Here is a 9,734-nt window from a genome sequence, read left to right as displayed (position 1 = left end):
AACCTCGCCTTAAACAGCAGTGCGTTCCACTCCGCTGATTTCCTAACGGTGGAGGTGAAAAACGTTATGTCCGGAGGCAATTCTGTAATCCTCCAGGCAATGCCATACTACCCCAGTAGGTAGCTCTCTGCTGCTCTGGCTTATCCTAGAGCAAATTTTGGTCAGGGGCGCCAACTCCGAAGCTCCCCCTCTGACTGCAAAGGAGAATGAGCCAGCCTGCCAGCTGGACCGTGGAGTCTGGAAAATGCCTGTCTTCACCCACAGGGGGCGCAGCTGCTCAGCTTCAGCCAACGTCCTGCGTGAATGCAAGCGCACGCTCAGGTATTCCAAGAGAAATCTGAAATTTTTAAATGTGAAATGCTCCATTTTTTAAATGTTGGAAAAATTTTTAAAAATTTAACACTGTGTGGGTTAGACACATTTCCAGTTTGTAACATTTGTTTAGAGCATCTGAATCGGACAGAAGAAGGAGTGAAATGGGCAGCCTGAGATGGGTAGGAACAGATAGGCTCTCTGTTTTGCCAGCTGTGTGTCCTCAGTGAGGACTGAGGTCTCCCCAACTCCAGTTCAATCCAACAGGCACTGAGGGACACAGAGTGAACATGGCCCTCCCGGACCAGTCCCTTCCACCTGCCATCTGATTTTCTTTCCTAGCTGCACTTCCCAAACAGAACTTGTTGGCTGCCAGTTTTCTCACTACCCTCTGGTCCTCAAATCTGACAACTGAGGGAATATCAGGGCTGAAAGGGAACTATGAGGTCATCTAGCTCAGTGTTTTTGGTCCAGGAAACCAACTCACCCTTGGAGTGTGTTGAAAATGTCGATTCCTTGGCCTTCCGTGGGTCTCCTAAATCAGGGTGTCAGGGTGGGAAGCATGGAATGTGTATTATTAACAAGTTCTCTAGGGCATTCTGGTGTATCACTGAAGACAGAACCGCTGAGCTAGACCAACCTTTACTCCCTGATGAAACAGAGTCCTGGGCGGCGGGGGGGGCGGGGCGGGGAGTGACATCCCAGGTCAAATAGCAGCAGGAAAGTGAGGGAGGCCGACTCCCAACAGGAATGGGTGTTACAGCCACTACCATTTTGGCTCATGTGACATGATTCTTGCAAAATTACTCTTTACAAGATCCCCAACGCTCTGTCTTCTAAGGCAAATCCAGTGATCATTGGTCTGGTTCTCTTTATTTTTCCTATTGTCTGTGCTGTGCTCTCTGCTTTGAATCTAATGATATTTTTGGCTTTGATGCCAAAGAGTCCAATCTAGTGGTGATGCCCAAACAAAGGTGAAAGGTAGGATCAAGCTAGGGGTTTGCCTAGAATCTGAAGAGATGACGGAGAAAGGGGCAGGGAAGGCTGAACCCTGGGGCACATCTTGTGGTCCATGAGTAGACAGGAGCACTCAGATTAAAGTTGTGTCTCCCAAACCAAGCCACCAGAGAAAGAAGGAATGGCATGCACCCATAAAAGAATGAGTTAGCATCTGATAATAACCTTCACCTTCTTGCCTGCCAAACTCACTATATTGATTTAATCCTAGAACCAGCACATCTTCCACTACGACGTTTTAACAGATATTCCAGGTAAGTCTCTTGAAGGAATCTCACCCATTTTAGGAGATGTGCCAAGCACTGATCTCCTCACTTAATTAAGCAAATATTTAACCCATCTGCAATGGGCAAGGTGCGGTGCAAGGCACTAGAGGTGGAGAGGAGGGTACAGCAGGGTCCACCTTTAGCAGAGCCAAGGCAAGGTGGACATCAAGGCAGACCACTGACAATGCCTTGTTAGAGGTCACCCCAAGGTTGAGAGAGGAGAGGCTTTACGAAGGAGGTGATGACTAAGCTAGGTTTAAGGAAAAGAATAATATTTAAGTTTTAACAGTGTTTGTTCCTGGGCTTATGTTGAAAGTGAATCATTAAACATTGCTTAAAGAAAAATACAGGGGGACTTCCCTGGTTGCACAGTGGTTAAGAATCTGCCTGCCAATGCAGGGGACATGGGTTCGATCCCTGGTCTGGGAAGATCCCACATGCTGCAGAGCAACTAAGCCTGTGTGCCACAAGGTTCATGCCTGCCCCAGCGATCTTCCTAGGCTCTCATGAAAATCAAAATCCACAACTTATTTTAGGGAATCTTGTATATTAAGCATTTTTAGAGTTCCACACAATATGCTTAAACAGTTCCTATGTCATGGCATTTTACCCTCACAGTGACACTAATGAGAGTTTCTATAACTGTTCCATTATATAGATAAGGAAACTATGGTTTAGAGAGTTTGTCACTTGTCCAAGTTCACACAGCAAAGAGAGTGACAGAGCTAGTATTTGAAACTGAGTGTGTCTACCTCTAGAGACAGAGCTGTTACCTCCTACATTATGCTGCCACTTTATCTTGTCTTAGAGCCAGAAAATGTACGTGCAAGCACACTGCAGATGGGGAAATACTGCCAAGCGTTATTTTTATTTTTCAGCAACGATTACTGTGTGGATGAGGATGAAGACAAGAGATGACAATGACATTATCTACCCCCAAGAACAGCTGTTCATTTTACTCATCTATTATAACCACACTCTTCATTCTCTTTGCAACTAGTATCAGTGCAGGTGCATTCAGATGCAATTAATAGAAAAGGGTGACACCATCAGGGCATTTATTGTTTGTTAAAAAAGAAGTTTGGAATCAGACAATCCCAGTTTAAATCAGCAATTTCACAACGTTAAGGCTCTGGGCTGTCATCTCTATGATTCTCTTCACCCCTCCTCGTGCTCACATAATGGATGCTGTGGTTTCAAGCATCACAATCTAATGAGGCTTTTTTTTTTCAAAACCAAAAAGCTGACAGCTAGCCAGAGTAATGAATGAGCACTCATTTGTCTCTCTCCTTTTATCCAATAACAGGAAATTTATCGGAAGCAGAAGTACTCATCCAGAAACTCCTGTACACTTCCTTTGGGTCTCGTTGACTAGAACTGGATCACAGTGTATTAGGATGGGCCAGGCTAGGCTCCAGTACCAAGTAGCCCTGAAATCTCAGTAGCTTAACACACTATAGGTTTCTTTTCTGCTCATCTCACAATTTTGGAGGGCTGGGGGGACCCTGCTTCGTTTGATAGTTACAGCACCTGGAACATGAGGCCTCCAAGGTCAGACAGCAGAGAGACGACGTTGGCAGCACCATCGCGTAACTGCGGCCAGACCGGAAGTGACGCACTCTGCTCACATTCCTATTGGTCAGATCTTGGTCTCCGCGGCCCCACCTCCTGCAAGATGGCTGGGAAGGGCAATCCGCGCAGCGAAACAAGCGGTGTGAAGAGCGCTTAGAACTGTGTGTCCTCATGGTGACAGCACACACCTCAGCTGGGACTCGACGCCACAAGCTTCCCACTAAAACTGCACGACTCCTCTCAGGACCTACCAAAGCTCAGGTTCTTTACTTCGGCCGCCCGGAAGGAATTCAGCGAGGCAGAGTGATATAGGTAAGACGTAGACTTATTAATATCCTCTGTACAGAGGTTGCAGGAAAATGGGGCACAGAGAGGAGAGTCGCGTCTCAGGTCTCAGGCAAGTTCCCGGGACGGGCGCCAAGTGAGGAGGGTCCTTGGCTTCACACAGGAAGGAATTCACCAGCAAGCCATCGTGAAGGGAAAGCAGGTTTATTAAGAAAGACACACATTCCATAGGCAGAATGCAGTCCGTCTCAGAAGGCGAGAGTGGCCCTGGGAGGAACACACTCCACAGACACACAGGTGGGATGTGTCGGGAGGTGAGAGCCGCCTGGCGCGTGGGGTGGCTAATTTCTACGGACTGGGTAATTTCATAAGCTGATGAGTGGGAGGATTATTCCAATTATCTTGGAGAAGGGGCAGGAATATCCAGGAATTGGGCCACTGCTCACTTGTTGCCTTTTCTGGGCGGCCTTGCACCTGCCATGGCGCCTGTGGTGTGTTATTTAGCATATAAGCTAATGTATTACAGTGAGCCTATAATGAGGCGCAGAGTCTACCAGCAGTCCAGTCTTCCACCATCTTGGGCCTAATCGGTTGTAACTCGTTTATGTTGTGTCCTCAGTGGCTGTGTCATCGTTTTTTAAGGTTGTGCCCTGCCCCCTTCCCTCCTGTCACAATGGCCACCCCTAGATGTCAGTGAAGAAGGGGCTTGGGAATGGCTCCTGGGTGGGAGTCTGCCACTCCTCACCCACCTGCTCTCTCACCAGGCCAGGAAGCCTGGTTAAAGATATGGCAGGGAATGTTCTTCTCTGAGCTTCCGTGGTTCTTACACCTCCCTCTTCTACAGCCTTTTTCTCTCAGAATTATATTTTTTAAAATTTTTTATCAATTTTTTTGGCTGCCTGGGGTCTTCGTTGCTGTGCGAGGGCTTTCTCTAGTTGTGGTGAGCGGGGGCTTCTCTTGTTGCAGAGCATGGGCTCTATGCATGCAGGCTTCAGTAGTTATGGCATGTGGGCTCAGTAGCTGTGGTGAGTGGGCTCAGTAGCTGTTGTGCGCAGGCTTAATTGCTCCGTGGCATGTGGATCTTCCCGGATCAGGGATCGAACCTGTGTCCCCTGCATTTGTAGACGGATTCTTAACCACTGCACCACCAGGGAAGTCCAATAATTTTTCCCTTGCATGTCACTCTCTCCCCCAATCCATGCCACCCCCAACAGACTGTAAGCTTCTTAAGGTCGGAGGTTGTCTTCCCTTCCCATCTCTCATGCCTAGCCAGGGTCTGGCACATAGTAGGCGCTCAATAGATGTTTTTAGAGCAAATGAATGAGGGTCTATTAGAAACAATGATTTCAGCCATGACTGGGAACTTCCCTGGTTGTCCAATGGTTAGGACCCCAAACTTCCACTGCAGGGGGCCTGGGTTGGATCCATGGTCAGGGAATTAATCACATAAGCTGCGTGGCATAGCCAAAAAAATAGAAAAAAAGACTTGGTCAACCATATGACTGTCTTTAAGAAGTACCTGGCTCTTATCTTTAGAATTTTTAGTGGAGACATTGAGGAACAAGAAGTATGATTCAACCTTTAAATAAACATGGGTGCAAAAGAGACCATACAGCAAACTTCAAGAATGTGGCCATAAACCAAGTAAATATTTGATCAGTGACATTAACGTATGCAATACATTTCTTTAAAGAAACTCACTTTTGGAAACCTACTTAGGATATCTTAAGTCTGGCCTTGGCATTCTCCGAGACTGGAAGTGTTGAGAGACCCTTGCATGCCCAGAGATGTCACAGTGATGGTGGCCGAGGCAGGGGGTAAAAAATTTAGGATAATTTGATATACACTTTTTAAGAAATTTAATTAAGGGAGCCAAATAAATGAGGCGCTTTATTGGCAGGGATTATCACCACCATTAAAGTTGAATTGTATTGGGGACTACGTTAAATGTTTTGCAGTGAGCTTTATGTGCATTGTCTAATTTGATCCTCTCAGCAGTGCCATGAAGCAGGTACTATTATCATGCCTGTTTTACTGACTGGTATGGTAAGGCTCAGGGAGTTTAATAATTTACCTGATATCATAGAGCTGCTAAGAGGGTAGTGGCAAAAATTGTCTGGTTCCTGGAAAGGCAACAATTTTAACCATTAAGCTTTAGACCTGCTCCCAGATTCAGGCTAGAAGAAAATTTGACAGGTGATTGCTCATCCATTACAGTGTAACAATAACAGCCCCAAACTTAGTGCCTTAAAAACGTGTCATGGTTTTGTGGATTGAAGGGGCCAGCAAGGTTGTTCTCTGTTGGAGTCTCTCCTACAGTTTCAGTCAGATGGTCCAGCTTTGAAAGTCACACAGTGTCACTTTCTTTGCATTCTGCTACTTACAAATGGGACATGAGACCAGCGTAGATTCAAGGAGAGAGGACTGCATGCAAGGGAATGAATACCAGGAAGCATCCTTCCTTGGGTCCATTTGGGAGACTTGTTATCACAGTGGACCGAGCTAAGTGAGCAAATGTGAAGCTCCCCTGGAGTGTGTGTGGGCGCTAATCTCTTAGAAAGGACTTTCACATCCACTTCTCATGTGCTCTTGAGTAGGCTGGCAGGCTGGCAGGCAGGCAGGCAGACCAGGGGCAGGACTAGATCTCTATTTAACAGACATGGACACTGTTACTCAGTGAAATTAGGTGACTAACAAAAGTCACACCGCTTCGAAATGTGGGCATGGAGTGCGACTTAGGTCTTGTGACTCTTAGCCCTGCACACTTTATAGATTTTTCCTAAGCTGCTAAGGCTCAGAACTCTTTGGCACTTAGAAGCAGGAGGAGGAGACAGAGGCTTCACCAGCAGAAAGTAATCAAGAGGAAGGAATCATGGGTCTAAATTTAAAAGGAAAAAGGATATCGAAGTTGCAAGAGTTTTAAAAACATGATAACACCAACTGAAATAGCTGATGCAAGAATGGACACGTGTCTGTTCCTCATGGGAATATAATTTGGTGCAAACTTTCTGGATATGCAACAGATGTCAAAAGCCTTAGAGTTTTGCAAAATATTTGATCTAGAAATTCCATATCTGGAAAATTTTCTAAGGAAATTTTCTAAGAAATAGTCATGAATGTGGACAAATAGTTATTAGAATGTGTCCTGTAGTATTTTTGCTAACAGGGAAAAATTAGACAATTCAACTGTCTAACAAGAGGGGTTTTGTTAAACAATGAAAGGCCATTCTGCCGTTAAATTGATGTTATAGAAAACTATTTAATGTCTTGTAAAATGTTTACTACATGATTTATAGGAAAAAGTAGGTTTTAAAACAGTATTATATATGCCATCTTTATTACAAAAAACCATACATGTATCCATTCACACGGAAAAAGAGACAAGAAATAATACCAAAATGTTAGTAGTTATTTCAGGATGGGGGAGGGAGGGAATTACAGATTATTTTTCCTTTATTTTATTTTTTTCTTCTTATATTTTAAAATTGTTTATAGTATGTATTACCTTTGTAATGAATTTTTAAAAAGGAAAATCAAAAATGGAATTAGGAAAATATAGAGGATTTTAAGCTAGTATTCTTAGGTATACCAAATGGAAGGTATACCTAAGAATAATATAATACCTTATGGTTGACTCTTCAACATGCTTTTCAATGCAAGGTCTAATTTGATTTCTACAACAATTCAGTGAGGGAGTTTGGACAGGTATTATTATTTTTGTTTTATAAGTGAGAAAAGTGAGAGTCTAAGCGGTTAAGACTGCACGGTCAACCCAGCTAGTTAGTGATGAAACCAGCACTAGAGCCCAGATCTCCTGAGCCGTCCGTGGACCTCAGATGAAGTCACAGCAGATGCCGAAGTCATACCTGGCTTTGAAATGGCACATCCATTTTTCATGTTACTGTTGTGGACCTCCCCCCCCCCCGCCCCGTGGCTTTAGCCTACCCACAATCCTTTCCGTGTCTTTGGTCTCAGCATTCTGACTTTTCTCTACGGAACCTGCCCTTTCCCAGACTTGGTCCAGATGCCAGGGATGGACATGTGACCCCAGCCCAGCCAATGAGAGCCATCGTTGGGAATTCTGCCAAAAGTGTTAGAAAAGAGATTTCTGAGTCTGTAGGAAGTGGGCAAGAGCTACTGTGGCCTCTGTGCTCCTACTAGGGGATGAGCTGCCTGAAAAAGAGCCAGTTCAGAGAAGAGAGTCAGGTGGCTGACAGATGTCCAAACAAGTTGTTTGTGTCCCTGGATCCTGTGTGCCTAAAGCTAGATCCACCTCCTGGCCTTTCTGCTCACCTGAGCCAGAACATGGCTTTCTCCCTTTCTTTCTTTTGCTCCTCCTCTTCCCTTCCTCGTCCTCCCTCTTCTTTTTTGTTTGTTTGATTTTGTGTTTTTTTTTTTTTTATTCTCAGCTTTTATTCCCTCCCTCCCTCGACTCCCCCCCCACCCTCCCTCGAGTCCCCCCCATCCTCCCCCTCCAGTCCTCTAAGGCATCTTTCATCCTCGAGTTGAACATCCTTTGTTATACAACAACTTCCCACTGGCTATCTATTTTACAGTTGGTAGTATATATATATGTCTGTGCTACTCTCTCGCTTTGTCTCAGCTTCTCCTTCACCCCCCGCCCCCTCCCAAACCTCGAGTTCTCCATGTTTGTTTGATTTTGAATTGAATTCTCAACTAAGATTTCTGACAATATACCCTTCTTTTTAATGGTGTATTTATTTATTTAGTTTATTTTTGGTTGCGTTCAGTTATCGTTGCTGCACATGAGCTTTCTCTAGTTGCAGCGAGCGAGCACTACTCTTCATTGCAGTGGCTTCTCTTATTGCGGAATGTGGGCTCCAGGCACTTGGGCTTCAGTAGTTGTGGCATGTGGGCTCAATAGTTGTAGTTCACAGGCTCTAGAGTGCAGGCTCAGTAGTTTTGGTGCACGGGCTTAGTTGCTCCAAGGCATGTGGGATCTTCCTGGACCAGGGATGGAACCCATTTTCTATGCATTGACAGGCAGATTCTTAACCGCTGTGCCACCAGTGAAGTCCCGCTATCTATTATTTTTAACGAGTTAGGCAAAACCGAATTCAGAAAAATCTCATCCCCCTCACTCCCCTCCCCCCCCAAAAAAGAAAGAAAAAGACGCTCCATGCAGAAAAAATATAGAGAATAGATTCCTAAGTTACAAGAAAAGAGAAAACACTGTGTCAGTAACTTCAACCAGGAGTTGCTCTTTCTTAAATTATGGTCAGGCAGAGGCTCTGGCAGCAGGCTCTGCCCTCACCTCCCTTCTCACACACTCACACACTGCCTCACTCCCTCAGGGTCCCCATTCAATGCCCGGTGATGCTGCACCCTGGAAAAAAACATTCTGTTGGCAATTGTTAGAAACAGCAGGAATTCAGAGAGTGGAGGAGAAAGGGGAGGTGAAGTGGTTGGCAAGACAAAAATGGCTGATGTTGCAATGCAGCTTGGAGAGAGGGAAAGTAAACTAGGAGAAAGTTAGCCAGGCCTTACAGCCTTGTTTCTGTATAGAAAGATGCCTGCACTCAGAAAATGCTCAGTTAGGCTGCTGTTTTTCCAGGGAGTTGGGACTCTGATGAAGCAGGGTCAGAGGACTCTGAGGTTAAGAAAAAACTTTAACACATGGGAGCAAAATTCACATAGGAACCCACTCTGCTGGATTAAACAGCAAAGGCATTACATAACTTGCAGGATCTCTGAAGCAGGGGCCAGAGAATTGGTTTTGGAGATTTCCCAGTCTGAAAGAATGTCCTCACAGTGGGGGCTGCGCCTCAGGTTACACACGTTGTGCTCTGCTCACACTGTTGGTGCTGGCCGCTGGGTGCTGGAAACCCTCACCCCAGAATGGACTCTGTGCAGCCCAAGCTTCCTCATGTCCTCTCCTGGAGTCGAAGTCTGTCATGGGGTGTCTGGTTGGCTAAGCCTAGGCTACATGCCTTGCTGCAACAGAGCTGAGAAAGCCGGTATCAGCCTCTGACCTGGGGAGGCAGGACCCACAATGTGGGACATCTTCCAATTATAGGATGGGGTTCAAAAGGCAGCCATCATCCCCCAGCAGCATTTCTGTATTATGTGTGTGTGTGCGCGTGTGCGTACACATGCGTGTGTGTGAAATAGGCATATGATCTGTGTCTCAAGGTCTCTTTTCCATGGTGTCTTCATCCTTAAAAATCCAAAGAACCATCATTCAAGCGCCCACCGCAGCAGGAGCCCAGTCTCCTCATTTGGCTGAGTTCAGACCACAGCTCCAAGTACCGTCTGGTCCTC

This window comes from Hippopotamus amphibius, chromosome 5 (assembly GCF_030028045.1).
Source record: "Hippopotamus amphibius kiboko isolate mHipAmp2 chromosome 5, mHipAmp2.hap2, whole genome shotgun sequence".
Classification (NCBI taxonomy): domain Eukaryota; kingdom Metazoa; phylum Chordata; class Mammalia; order Artiodactyla; family Hippopotamidae; genus Hippopotamus; species Hippopotamus amphibius.
The sequence above is the reverse complement of the archived record's forward strand: the minus strand, read 5'-3'. Positions refer to the sequence as shown.